Raw genomic sequence first — 15,192 nt, forward strand, 5'->3', positions numbered from 1 at the left:
GTGTCATAGATGCACCACAGTGCGCCAATCCTGTTAGCATTTTGCCATCCTCTCCACATAGTGGCCCTACCATTTCCTTCTTTTTATTGTTCTTAACCCCTCTAGCAAGCCTGAGCTCATTCTGCACTTGAGCTTTTCTGGCTTTACCCCTACACGTGCTTGCTATTTGCTTGAATTCTTCTTTGGTGATTTCCCCGTTTTTCCATTTCTTATACATGCCCTATTTAAAACTTAGATCCATTTTAAAAATTTTAGTCATCTATCTTGGTTTCTTGAGAAACCTCCCATTTTCCTCCTAATTTGAACAGTTTGAGATTGTGCCTTCAGTATCTCTCTTTTAAGAAACTCCCATCCATCCTGAACTCCCTTCTTTTTTTAGTATTCCTGACCATGGGATCACCCCTAGTATTTCTCTAAGTTTACAAAAATCAGCTCTCCCAAAGTCTAGAATGTGTGTCTAACTGCCTGGCTTGTCCTTTCTACTGTATAACAAACTCCAGGAAAGCATGATCACTCCCACCAAAGGATCCCAACACTTGCATCCCATTTACCAAGTCATCCCTGTTGGTTAGAATCAGATATAAAATGGCTGACCCCCTTGTTGCCTCTTCCACCTTTGAACAATGAAATTGTCCTCAAGGCAAGTGAGGGATTTGTTAGACCTTGAGATTTTGGCTGAGTTTGACTTCCAACAAATATCAGGATAGTTGAAGTCAGCCATCACTATTACATCTCTCCTTTCTGAGGGAGTGATCATCTGTTCTAGAAAGGCATGATCCATTTCCTTAGTCTTAAGAAAATTGACAATATCCCTACATATAACAAATCTATTTCACTCTGTTTTCTTTTTTTTCTTTTATGGAAATTCTATGGTAGCCTACAATCTAATTAAGATACCAATCTTCACATCTATTAAGCTTAAAGCGTGACAAAGGAGAATTTAAATGGAAAGCATAAATGGTTCTTATCTCAAAATCCACTTGCAGAGTGGGAAACTGTTGATATTATTTTAAGATTCACCTTAATCATAGCACAATAAAAGATGAATAATAGGAATTCAATCCCTATATAAATGAATCCTGGGGCAGAGGACTTACCAAGATAAAATAAAGACCCCCATCTAGTGACAGATAGGAGATTAGTGTCCTCAGTCCACCTTCATTTATACTTTTTACCATGACTTTCTCACAAAGGCCTCAGGGAGTTCTTTCCATGATGTGTATCTTCACAACAACCTTATGACGTAGAGCATGATTGGCTCAAGGTCACTCATGGACCATCACATCTAAGGAGAGATTTTTAACCTGGATTCCCAGCCTTTCTACCACAGTGGATCCCACCTCCAAGAAATCTCATTATGTTGTTGTTGTTGCTGCTGTTGCTGCTGCTGCTGTTGTTGTTAACTACCCTCAAGTTGATCTCGACCCATGGCAACCCTGTACATGAGACATCTCCAAGACTCTTTGTCCTCCACTACTCTGATTAGTTCCTGCACAATGATACCTGAGACCTCCTTAATAGAGTCCATCTACCTAGTATGTGGCCTTCCTCTCTTTCTACTTCCCTCCACCTTTCCCAGCATTATTTTTCCCCCCAATGAATTGTGCCTTTTCATGATGTGGCCAAAGTACAACAGCCTCTTGACTTCAAGGGAGATTACTCGCTTGATCTGCTCTAGGACCCATTTGTTTGTCTTTTTGACTGTGAATAAAATCCTTTGCACTCTTCTCCAGCATCACATCTCACATAATATTTTTTTCTTCCTATCTTGTTTCTTAATTTTCCAGCTCTCACATCCATACATGGTAACAGGGAATACAGTGGCCTGCGTGATTCTAACTTTTGTGCTCAATTGTATATCTTTGCATTTTAGGATCTTTTCTAGTTCTTTCATAGCTGCTCTCCCCATTCTTAATCTTCTTTTAATTTCCTGGCTGCAATCCATGAAATTCCATAATTAAAAACTTTCCCTCCAATGGAGAAGGAAATCACAATTTCTTTGTCACTGTAATGACAGGCAGTGCCTAGAATATAAGTCCCACTGAGTTCCATGGGACTTATCTCTGAGTCAACATGAGATGGAAAGAATATTTGAAAATATTAGGGTTGAGAAGCCTTAACAAAAAGGATCCTGGACTGATGAGAATCTTCATAGTTCAGGACTTATTCTTAGCAAAAATGTGCATGTGGTTGTTTTGCCCACCAACCCAAAATTTTCAGTGTAGCATTTTCTACATTGAAAATAATATTTCAGTGCAGAAATATCAATCTCATGCTATAACTGGGTATTTATTCTGCATAAAATTTGTACATGGTTAATTTGCATAGGAAATTGCATTTTCTGTGCAGGAATTGATACTTCTGCATTGAAATATTATTTTCCTTGCAGAAAATGATGTTTCCTACCAAGAAAAACCCTGTCTTCTGTGCTAAACACCCATAGGCTAATTTTGTTCAGAATAAGTCCTGATTTGGAAATAACCTTTGAAAACTGCATGGTTTTCAAAGACTTTCTTGCAAAGATAGAAAATTGCTGAACGTAGTCATTGCTACCTTCAAGAATAAACTTGGTGAAGAATGACATCCCGATCACACGTACATATAAATATTGGGGATGAAAATCTCTAGATACAAAGAAAGAGCGAGAGAGAGAAATGAGTGATATTGTATAAAACATCAAAGCCTCTCTGTTTCAACCTTATTCAAATGCAGTTTGGAAAGCAAAGCCATTTTGGAAACTTTCCTCAGTCTGCCACATTCCTATACACACTCACAAACACACACACAATTTTGATTGTAGCAAAGATCATTAAGATTACTTGAACAATTGAGACAAACCACAGATAAGGCCAGCAATATATATGGTAATGGGCTTAGAGTTCTCACTCACAGCATTGAAATGTAACTTTGCAGCTAGATTACTGTACATTCTGCTAGCAGGAAAAATCACTTGCTCTGTATTTCAATCTGGTTTTTAAAAAGGCTATCCACGCTGTAGATAGCAAGTGGAGAAGGAGTTTGGAATTCTTTGCATTATTTATTTAAATTGCAATTAGTAGACATGTCAGTATAGAAGAAATGAAAGGAAAAGCAGCTATTTTGAAAGCAGCAAAAATGCCATTAACTTATTTATCTTGTGGTTGTCTAGCATGGCATGCATCCTTATTCTTATAATGATTGGGTTATACCTGTCATTCTGTGATCAGAGAACATGTGCAGTTTGGAAAGGCTTGGATTTATTTGGTAAATAATTACTCATTCTGTCCATTACACAAAACACTGTGGTAGATGAAGAAGAAAAAACCCTATGCAAAACAGTATGCTAACTGTGCAGCTGTTACCAAAATTGGCAGCCATATATTACAGCAGAAATGGGTAACTGTCAGGGACTGAAGGTTGCATGGGCCCCTGGGACGTGGAGGGCTTCTCCCTCTGCCTCCAAAGCCCTAAAAGAAAAATTACAAATTTTTAGGGTCTCCTGTATACACAGAGAGAGAGAGAGAGAAACACACACTAAGTGGTGTGATGGGCAATTTTGCCATGTTTACAGTCTTTTCAGCCATTTTAAATCAGGAGGTGACCTTCAGAAACCCTGGAAGCATGACAGTTTGGCCTAACATGGCCTTGGGGAAGTAGCAATGAGAAATTGGAGAACAAAGCTACCTATGTCCTGAAGCTCCTCCTCATCCACTGTGCAACACTGCTGTTCTCAGGTACCCTAGGAGGCTCTGCCCAGTTTCCACCATTGGAGATTCAACAGCCAGTCCAGTCAGCTTTTATTGGATAAGCCAGGTGTCCCTTATTACAAGGGATGTCCCTTATTTGAGCAATGGAATGCTTGTCCCTTATGGGATTGGTAGGTGTTTCTTATTATGGGGAATATCCCCATTTTGAGAATTGGAAATCTTTTTCTTTTGTATAGACTGTACAAGGTCAAAATGAAAAAGGCCTGCATTTTTTGTGTGTGAGGCCTTCATAAGGACAGAACTCTGTGAATCATATAATTTATTAATGTGGACAATATGTTGATTTTACAGAGAAATCCACTTCAGTGTTAACGGAAATCAAGAATTTCATTTGGCATTTGTGTAGAACACAAATTTCTTAGTAGCTGCTTCCTGATTGTCAACCCTGTATATCATAGCTTTTGACTATCCCTTATTCCTGATTTGAAAACCTGGCAACTCTACCTCCTGTATAAAATGCAGGACACTGAGAAACATCTTATCCTTACATTCAGGAAGCAAATGCTGTGTGACAGTGAGAGAGGAGAGCTAAACATGTGACTTCCATTTTCAGCAGGATGCATATATTAATGCAATGATAGAAGAAATACCACAAGCCAGCATGGTATAGTGGTTTGAGCATAGGACTTGGGCTCTGGAGTACAGGGTTCAATCACCTGCTCAGCCATGGAAGCCTACTGGGTGGTCTTGGGCAAGTTACACATGGTCAGCCCCGGAAAAAGTTCACCTTAGGATTGCCATAAGTTGGAAACAACTTGAAAGCACACAAGAACAAGAAGACACCCCAGAAGACTTAACTCTGGTTCTTAACTTTGGCTGAATAAAAGACTGAACCCCCCCCCCCCCAACTGCCATCAAAAGTTCTAGCTGTCTGGGTCTCCTTGGTTTCCACTTCTCCTTCCAAACTCCACTAAATTTGACCACATTTTGGCTACTGCCAAAATGGAACAATGGTGTGCTCCACAAGAACAATGGTGTGGTCCACATGGTGTTGCAAAGGGAGATATCATCCCCGACCCCTCCAAAGTTGCCCACTCTTGCATTTCATCTGGCCCTAAACTTAGACTGCTGGTGGGAGGAGTCATATTTTTCACCTTCTAGTAACAATCTTATTGACAGCTTGTTACCCAAAATGGTGAGGGGACTGGGAGGTCCCCAAGAACTGTGTTAGCATCTTTCATAGTTTGGGGAATTACTAAGCTCAAAGGATGCTTTGAGAGACTGGGTAATTTGATGATCATTTCCACCTAAAAATACCAATACTAATGGAAGGAAGACTCCAAGTTTAATGAATAAAGAAGATTTTTATTTAGAAACATGCAAAAATGCAGCCAAACACACACTAGTAATTCAGACAGACACACCATTCAGAGCTAACCAAAATGGAAGTATGGGAATTGGATAGCAAAGTTTTGGGATGTGGTGAGAGGCGATAATTATTTGTCTTGAAGAGGAGAACATGGAAACAAGAAGTGACTCAGATGATGTCTGAGGGGGACTCAGGGATTGGAAGAATCTCCCTGTGTACACAAGGGACTAGATTTAGGACTAATATTTACACCTAGGATTCTGTTATTATTATTTTATTATTATTAAACTTTATTTCTAAAGCGCTGTAATTCTAGCTTTTGGGGGTCCTAGCTGCTATCTTGCACTGTAACAAAGACCAGATGATCTTCTCATGGAACCAACAATGTGATTCCAGAATGACTGATGATTTTAACTTCAGGGTGACCAAAAGCAAAGATTGAATTTAGGACAACCAAAGGGTAGGTAGAGAGTGGAGTGGTGGGAAATACAGCAACGAGTAGGTAGTATATATTGAGTTACTTGCTTTTGCCTTTGGCTTTAGCATGAGAATATATACAGAAAGCCTGGTTGGGAGAACTGAGTGATCAGCAAACCCATTTAGCTTTTATTTCAGCATCGCCTGGGTCCTACACATGTCTTCAGGTCTATGTTTCTTTTCCATGGGAACTCTCCCTATATTTCAAAGGTCACTGTGACATCTCAAAACATGCCTGGCTTCAGATATGAAAACATGAAAATACAGAAGCCTCAAATATAACATAATAGATGTCAGATATGCTAACGCTGACCACACACAGTGCCATTTAAAGTCTTACAAAACTTGTGTGAACATAGAGCAGCAGCCCTTGGCTCCAATGTGAGTAAGATGGTGAAAATGCATTAGATTTTAAAGTAGCTATCCAAGGTGCTGAAATCAATCTCTAAAATAGATTTAGCACCTTGCAGCACTCTTTCAAAATTAAGGCTAAAACCAAAAGCAAATTCATTGCTCCACTGACGTGAGAGCCACCAGCCTTTGCCATGTAGAGTTTAGGCAACTACAGTGTACAGGTCAGATGAGACCTTTACTTGACCACACAGAGATTGGAAGAATGAAAACCACAATCTGTTCAGTTTACTACATTTTTCAGCAAGGGTAGTGCTTTCTGGCCACCCGTTAAAAATGGTCAGCCATGCATTTGATCTTGATCCCCATAAAACCATGCCCTATGAGGAATGACTTAGGGAGCCGGGGATGTTTAGCCTGGAGAAGAGAAGGTTAAGGGGAGATATGATAGCCCTTGAAGGGATGTCATATAGAGGAGGGAGCTAACTTGTTTTCTGATGTTCCAGAGACTAGGACCTGGAGCAATGGATGCAAGCTACAGGAAAAAACATTCCACCTAAACATTAGGAGGAACTTCCTGACAGTAAGGGCTTTTCAACAGTGGAACACACTCCCTTGGAGAGTGTGGGATCTCCTTCCTTAGAAGTCTTTAAACAGAGGCTGGAAGGCCATCTGTGGGGAATGCTTTAATTTAGATTTCCTGCATGGCAGAATGGGGTTGGACTGGATGGCCCTGGCGGTCTCTTCCAACTCTATGATTCTATGATTCATTGTGGCAAGCCCTTTATCAAATGAAACTGGCAGAACCCAGACCTTTTCTAGAAAGGGTGCACCACAAAAAAGAGTTTCCTGCCAGATCAGCATCAGCCCCTCAACCTGCCAATTACTTACCCGCAAAATCCATTTCTTACCCAGTGTGGCCGTTAGTATGCTAATTATCTTGACAGTCTCTTTGAACACTGCATGGAGGATTTATGATTATTCAAAAGCAGATGTGTGCTCGCCTTTAATGCTTTACATTTTCAGATGTAAATATTTCCAATATTTCTTGAGGGAGTTCGTCTTTTGTCTTTCATTTCCCCCCCCTTTTTTTTTTTCCCCTGAAGTGAAGGGGAAAATTTCCATTCCATTTAGAATCACAGTTGTTGGATTATTTTGCAGCTAAACTACAGAATGAAGAGCAACATCTGCTTCCGTACAAACTGGGCAGAGGGGAATATAATGCATGAGGCATCTGTGAGAAGGCCTAGGGAAGGGTTTTTTAATAATTCTCAGCTTTGCCAAGTTTGGCAAGGGTAAGGAATACGGCTCTTCAGAACGTACAGCCACAGTCTAATTTCAGCACCTGCACCTACCAGCCAGATTCTGCTGGTCCCCTTATCACACAAAGCACCTTACATTTATTTGGACTTTTTGTGAGAGATACCTATGGGATGGAACTGCTACAAACCACTAATATTGACTACATCCTAACTTTGTGAAAGTAAAAGCAGAAACGGAGCTGAGGACTTAAGTGGGGAGAGAAAGGAGCCAAATTCTGTTTATTTGCAAGAGACCATAGTAGGGGAGGGTGTTCAAAGGAAAAAAGAAGTGTTCGTTGGGAGGAAAATGAAGTGGTGGAAGTAAGGAGTGGAAGACTGTAGGCTGACAACCTGAACAGGTCCAGGGAAATTTTCTGCCTGTAAAACCATCCAGAGACTGCATAGACCACCACAAATTTCAAAACATGGAGTGGGGAACCAATATTGTAAATAGCTGGAAGTGGCTAGGTTGACGGAAGTACTGTAGAAGTACCACTCTACGTATTTTGTTTTGGTCAGACCTCACTGGGAATACTATGTCCAGTTCTAGACACCACAGTTCAAGAAGAATGTGGACAAGGTAGCTGGGTAAGTTCAGCTTGGGTAAAAGAAGGTTAAGAAGGGACATGAGCCATGTTTAAATATTTGAAAGGGAACAACAAGCTTGTTTTAGTCTGCTCCAGAGACTAGGACACAGGGCATTGGATTCAAGCCCCAGAAAAAGATATTTCACCTAAACATCTGGAAGAACTTTCTGACAGTAAGAGCTGTTTAACAGTAAAAAACACTTCCTCAAAGAATGATGAAATCTCCTTCTTTGGAGGTTTCTAAGCAAAGGCTGGATCACCATCTGTCAGGACTGCTTTTATTGAATATTGCTGCATAGGAGGAATATGGCCTTTGTGGTTCCTTCCAATACTATGATTCTGTGATTCTACAAAAAGGAAAGAGTTAACATCATGTTTGGCCTGCCAGTCCTGGAAGTACCCAGGAGAGGCAGGTCACTTTTTTCTTTGGAAAGCATGGTCAAAGGGAGGGGTGTCAGGAGATGCAAAATCAGCCTTCAGGCCACATGTGGCCTCAGGGCCACATTTTGCCCACCCTTGCTATAAGGGTAAAGGGCAGCTAGGAAGAAACTGAAAAATGTCCTCAGTTAAACAGAAAGTTAAGGAAAGGGCTTGAAATAGAAGAGAAGAGAAAAATAATTATTTAGCTTTTTTGAACACTGCTCTTTCTAAGCACCAAGAATATATGAACACATATTATAAGCAATCTGGGCAAATTCTAACCTCAAAATGGATTTGCAAAAATTGTTGAGCATAAGGAATGACTTTACTGTGTTGGTTCCAACTCCATTACTCTATTCTGCTTTGGTCAGACCTCACCTGGAATACTGTGTCCTTTCAAGAAAGATATTGACAAACTGGAGCATATCCAGAGAAGAAATCCAAGATTATGAAAGGTCTGGAAAGCAAGCTTTATGAGGAACAACTTAGGGAGATGTGTATGTTTAGCATGAAGAAGGGAATACTGAGAAATGACACAACAGTGAACTTTAAATATCCGAAGGGATTTCATGAAGATGGAACAAGCTTGTTTTCTGCTGTTACAGAGACTAAAACACAAACCAATCACAAGGGGAAAAAATCCACCTAAACATTAGGATTTGTTTTTACCATAATAGCTGTTTAACCATGGGATAGACTCCCCTGGATGATGGTGGACTTTACAGAACTTTAAACAAAGATTAGGTGAGCATCTTAAGGGAGTGCTTTAGTTGTGTATTCTTGCCTGACAAGGGTTTGGATTAGATGGCTGTTGTGCTCTCTTTCAAGTCTAAGATGCTATGATTCCATGATTCTATGATCCAATGGAGGCCAAAAGAGAAGGAACACCCCACTCAGAACTGTGAGGGGCAGCTGTAACTGATACAAAAGATAAGGCAATGCATCACTAGTGATGCAAAATTATTGAAGCATAGATATTCATCATGACAGTTCCTTTCTGAATACTCACAAAAGGAATCCAGAAATTCAAGTGACTGTATTGATCTCTGTATGTATTCTTTTAAAAAAAAATCAGACAACCACTTCTAGTCATTTTCATCTCTATTGGAAGCAGTCTTTTTGTAAAAGTAATGGATCTACTTGCTCAAATCCAAGCCATCCAAAAATATTTTAGAGCACAATATGAATAAGTCATAATCATGGTTTATTGCTGAGAAAATCTATTTTTCTTCCATCTATTGTGACTTTACAGGTAACTCAGAGAAACAAAGATGTTGAAGGTGGTAGCAGATGATTTCATAGTCCCTAATCATCAAAACAGCCTGGGACCTTAAACCTCCCAGTCCTGGATCCACTATATCACAAATCATCACTTGCTGTTTGCCTGGCTATGACAGTGTAGTGAGTGGCAACTAAGGAAGGTGAGGATGCCCTGTTCAAACCAGAGCCAACTAAGATGCTGAGTGGGGAAACAAAACAACTTATTGTCCAAGTGTGGAGTGTTATGTAGCCAAAATGGGACTACTAATCGACAAGAGGGAGATGGCAACAAGTTTGGGGACCAAATATGTCACTACAGCAAAATGCACTGATATCAGTGTTGTTGGCGACTGCCATACTGAAGATTACTAAGCAATGGAGATCAATGAATAACTTGTGCTTAAGAACCTGGTTTAATAGGGTGTGGATATGTCCCTACTTGACATTTCATTTAAGGCTATAGCATGATGAAAACCAATGAAACTTTGTTTCAGTATGGTATCAATTAAATGTGTTTGCTTATGAAAAATCCTTTCCTTGGTGTCTACAACAAAACCAGCTGAAGTTTTTTTAAAATCCATTTAAATGGACATGCAATGACCAATGATATGAACTCTGGAACCAAGCAGGTTATATCAAAGTGTCAGTTCTGCAGCAAAGGCAAAAAGAAATTTGCCCAAAGAGATAAAATACATTAGAATCTCAAAATGCAGGAATCAGAGAGGTTACAAGGGCCATCTTGTCCAAACTCCTGTCATGTAGGAACAGATAATTAAAGCACTCCTAAAAGATGCCTGTTCAACCTATGTTTAAAGACCTCAAAAGAGGAAAAGTCTACCACCCTCCAAGGTACTGTCAAACAGTTCATACAGTAAAAAAAAAGTTCTTCCTAATGTTTAGGTGGACTCTCTTATCTTGCCATTTAAATTCACCAATTCATGTTCCAGTCTTTAGCCATGGGAAGCTGCCACACCAAGAAAGGAAGTAAAACAGTCTTCTGGAAATGGATATACCTAGCTAGCTGGACTCCTAAAAAGTTGGAAGCGCTTTGTTACCAGTATCAGTTGTCTGTTATACCTCCAGCACACAATTCAGCAACTTGCGCAGCTGAACTATCTTTCAGAGAAACCTTTCATGACACAAGGTCAAAGGATAAGAAGCTTGACTGATGAAAAGTGAGTCACACTAGATGTTTTAGTCCTTTCTACCTCATCATATCTATAAATATTTCCTCAACATCTCATTTTTCATACTGGTGATTGCTCCTTCTTTACTATTCAGACCTGAATGATGAACCTCTGGCACCATAAAATATTTAGATCCATGTATACACAACATTAAAGGCAAACACATCCAGAAAGAGTCAGTGCAAATAGTAAACTGTCCAGAAATAAAGAGAATATTCAATAGATGAGGACAGCAGAGGCAAGGGGAAAGTCATAAGACAAAATACTCTGCTTTTTCTATCACAAAGGAAGAAAATTCCTTGAGTTACAACTACTCACATTTCTCACTGTGGGGCTAAAAGATGACAGACACCATTGCAGTATTCCTATAGGGAGCTTGAAGACCATAGCTTTATAAGGTTTCAAAAGAAGACAGTAGCAGGGAAAAGGTGCATTTAAAAACTTGATCCTATACCAAAAAACAAAAACAAAACAATTATCAGCATGGAAAAAAACCTTTTTCACTGATAAAAACAATAAACATAGCTTTAAAATTCTTTCTGGGTAATCCCTTAACTCAAATATCTTACTATGGCGAATCCCGACTGGTAATCTAGTTCTTGTAAAGACAATAGTATCTAACTATCAATTTGTGCCACTCAACTGTTGCAAACAATAGGGCACAAAACAAATCATGGGGTTTGTTCCACTGTGATTTGGATTAGATTTTTCAGTGTATTTTCAGTCCATATCTCATTTCAGTCATTGTCTTATCGTCCCTTTTCCTTTTTCATGTTCACCAGTTCTTTTGCTCTTGGTTCTTCTTTCAGTTTTTTATCTCAACCTCTTTGATCATGGCTGGGTCTTCTGGGTTTTACCATTCATTGTCTCCTAAGATTTGGCTGCTACATAACAGTTAGCTATAATGGATCTGGTGATCTTGACAGCCAGCAAGTTGAATTCCTAAATCTAAACAGACTTCTCCAGAAAAATATTTTCTTTCTTCTAAATTTCAGACAATTCCATCTAGGCAGTGATTCTCTCTGTACTATTATTTCATTTCTTCAGATTAAAAACATCAGAAAATTCTCTCCATATAATTTTGCTTACAGGTACAATCTGCTCCTTAAAGTTGTATTTTTAAACTAAACTAAGTATTTTGCTGTCCTAGTGGCTCTGTTGTTATTACATGCATTCAAATGAGAGATTGCTAAACAACCCTATCATTAACAGCCCTACTCAGGTCTTTCAAATTCTTGGCAGTGGTTTCTTTGACTGAATCCATCCATTTGTAATCTACTGTTACTGTTCTCTTATTGCCTTCCATTTGCCAAGCATTATCATATTTTCCAGTGAGTTGCATTAACTCATGATATATCCAAGGTACAACAACCTTCATCTATTTATTTTTGCTTCTAGTAAGAGTTCAGGTTTGATTTGATCTTCAACCCATTTACAGTGGAGCCTCCGCATACGCTGCCTTTTTATAGGTGGCTTTGAGCATAGGCGCTCAAAGCCGCCAGCGCGCGCGGGGCGGAAGGGACGGCGCATCCCATTCAATTGAATGGGCGCATGCACCCATTGCGCCTCGCGTGCCGCTGCACCACTGCGCCGCCGCGCACGAGCCCCATTGGAAACAATGGAGCTCGAGCATAGGCGGATTTTTTTATACGCGGAGGGATCCGGAACGGATCCCCCGCGTATAATAAGGTTCCACTGTATTTGTCTTTTTGGTAGTCAATGGTACACCTAAAACTCTTCTCCAGCACTACGTTTCCAATGAACTGGGCTTTTTTTCTGACGGTTTTTTTCACTTACTTGTTGAATTAAGACTGCATAAAGCTTCCTTTTACATTGTATTTGCATTGCATAATGGGTTTTGTTTTCTTAAAGTTACAAGGAATTTTGTTCACACAACTTGTTTTTTCAGTCTAGTTGTCTAAGCTATGTAGTATATATTCATTCTTTTCAAACAGCAGGACCAGCATGATATAGTGGCTTGAATGTTGGAGACCAGAGTTCAGTTCCCAGCTCAGCTACGAAACCCACTGGGTGATCTTGGGCAGGGCACATGCTCTCAACCTCAGAGGACGGCAATGGCAAACCTCCTCTGAACAAACCTTGCCAAAAAATCCCCATGATAGATTTGTCATAGAGTCACCATAAGTCACAAATGACTTGAAGTCTCACAACAACAAGAACAACCAATAACAAGAGACTTCAAGTGATCATTTTGTTCTTGAACTGGTCCATATGTAGAATGTGCTCCTAACGTGCATCCAAATGCCTCTCAATACCATCTAGGAGCTGTGGAGGGAATTGTCACCATGCTTTTAGGGCTGTCTGGGCCATTTTAGTTCCAGAAGAAGTATTTTTCAAAAAAGAAAGAAAGTCACTTCTGGTTTGTGACTGGCTTTTTAAAACTGATTTTTTTAACCCCTGGGGAGCCCCGAGGCAGTGTTATTATTAGGACTGGTGTCACCTCATACAGTATCTCCATGATGTGACTCCCATGGATCTCCTGGGATGGTGTGGATGGGAAGGAGGCTCTCATCCAGTATCCTGCTGCTGATTCCTGCCCCAACTGAAACAGCAAAAACAGGGGAACACACATACAACCACCATGAACATATTTTTTTTGTAATTCCAAAAAAATATTTACCCATAAGGAAGAGGAAAGTGTCCCCCTCCCTTAATCTCCAGGAGAGGACCGTTGGAACACTTCACTGCTGTCTGGTGTTGCCCCCTCTAATTTTATCATCCAGTATGATCCACATCCCCCGCACACACCTAGTAATGCCACCTACCTGAGAGCCACAAAAGACCATCACTATTGTCAATACTGTATTGCATGCAGCTTGCACAGTCTTTCAGCTGATTACACTTTGCCCACCCTTGGTTTAAAAAAGAAATGGGCAGTTTGTGGTTGCTGCTGTTGTGTGCCTTTGAGCCATTTACACTTTATGGTGACCCAAAGATGATCCTATCTCATGGTTTTCTTGGCAAGATTTGTTCAGAGAGAGAGGCTCTTTTTGCCTTCCTCTGAGGATAAGAGAATGAGACTTGTCTCAGGTCACCCAGTAGGTTTCCATGGCTGAACAAGGGTTTAAATTTTGGTCTCCAAAGTCATATTCCAATACTGAAACCGCAACACTATTCCAATACTCAAACCACCAGTTTGAGCACTCTTTTTAAAAAAAAAAAAACATAGTGAAGTAACATATAATTTGACCCTGAAGTTGTACAAAATCATCATGCCAGCCTGAACACAAAAACTGTGTTTGTGTTGAAGTTAAGCAAGATTGGGTTTGCTTACTACTTGGCTACATAAAGCACCAGTGACTAAGAGGGATCTCCAGATAGGACTAAGAAAGAATCCTGCTTTCAACCAAGGTGAACCAGTCAGATTTGGCAATACTGGGCTAGATAGATCATGGGTCTGACTCATTACAAGGCAGTCTCCCATGTTCCTATGAGATCAATAATCTCTTATGCCTCACAAAATTACATTCCTCTGAAACTCAGTTCAATGTCCTGAAGATCAGTGGTTAAACAAAGTATTGAACACTACAGTAATGACTAAATGGGCAAAGTTAGTTCAAAAAAGGGAAAAGAGGAAAAACCTATGATCGATTTTGATATAAACTGTCAAGCTCCATTAACTTTTTGAATCACAGATTTGCACAGATGTAAAAATGAGCTTGGGCTATATTGTAAAAAGGCATTTGGCTGAGATTGAATATACTAGCATACTTGCAATCGTGCTGTTCCCCAAAATGCCAGGGTCCCAGGACAGGAGGTTACCCACAATTAATACTCAATAGGAGAATTTTAGGAGCTCAAGAAAATAAGATGAGGCAGTTTGAGCAGCTGAAATCAGGGATCAAACCTGTATATACCGGTTCCAAGAAATAAAACTCTTAAGTGCAAGCTCCAAAATAATTTTATTTCTGAGTCACAGGTAATCATCATCCATGCAAAGACACTCACCCAAGAACATACCCAAGGACTAATGAAATGAAAGGTAGTTAACAGATAGCAATTTAAAGGATTGCAGAGGGACATACTGTACCAATTCCAGATGTGAAGATCCAATCAGGGGATACCAGGAAGAGAAGTGGCTCAGCAAGTTGCCTTAGGATCATGGCATGGGCAGCAGTGCTGAAGAGTCAAGCGAGATACGGAGAGAGTGTCTGTCTGAGCTCAAGAAAGTCCTAATAGTTGATGCCTAGCAAGCATATTTATAGGACTAAACCTGTCCCAGGGCAGAATTTGGGATTAAGAGGTAGTTTCCAGGAGGGATGAATGAGGAGGGAAGTTGTGAGTGGCTGAACAATCAGTGTAAAAGTTCTTGGACAAAGAAATGTTGCTCCCAAAGGGAAGTGTATGTGAATTTCTGTTATCTTGCAAGCTCAAGATCTATCAACCCCCATCACTCTTACTGGTGAAGGGATTATGCAGATTCCAGTCTTGATCACTCTGTCCTTGACTATGTGTTCTTCAGGTCTCCCATGCTGAGCTTCCCAGATCTCCTTACATGGTAAGGCTGTTTTCCTACACTTGGGCACCCTTGTG

This window comes from Sceloporus undulatus, chromosome 3, assembly GCF_019175285.1.
Source record: "Sceloporus undulatus isolate JIND9_A2432 ecotype Alabama chromosome 3, SceUnd_v1.1, whole genome shotgun sequence".
Classification (NCBI taxonomy): domain Eukaryota; kingdom Metazoa; phylum Chordata; class Lepidosauria; order Squamata; family Phrynosomatidae; genus Sceloporus; species Sceloporus undulatus.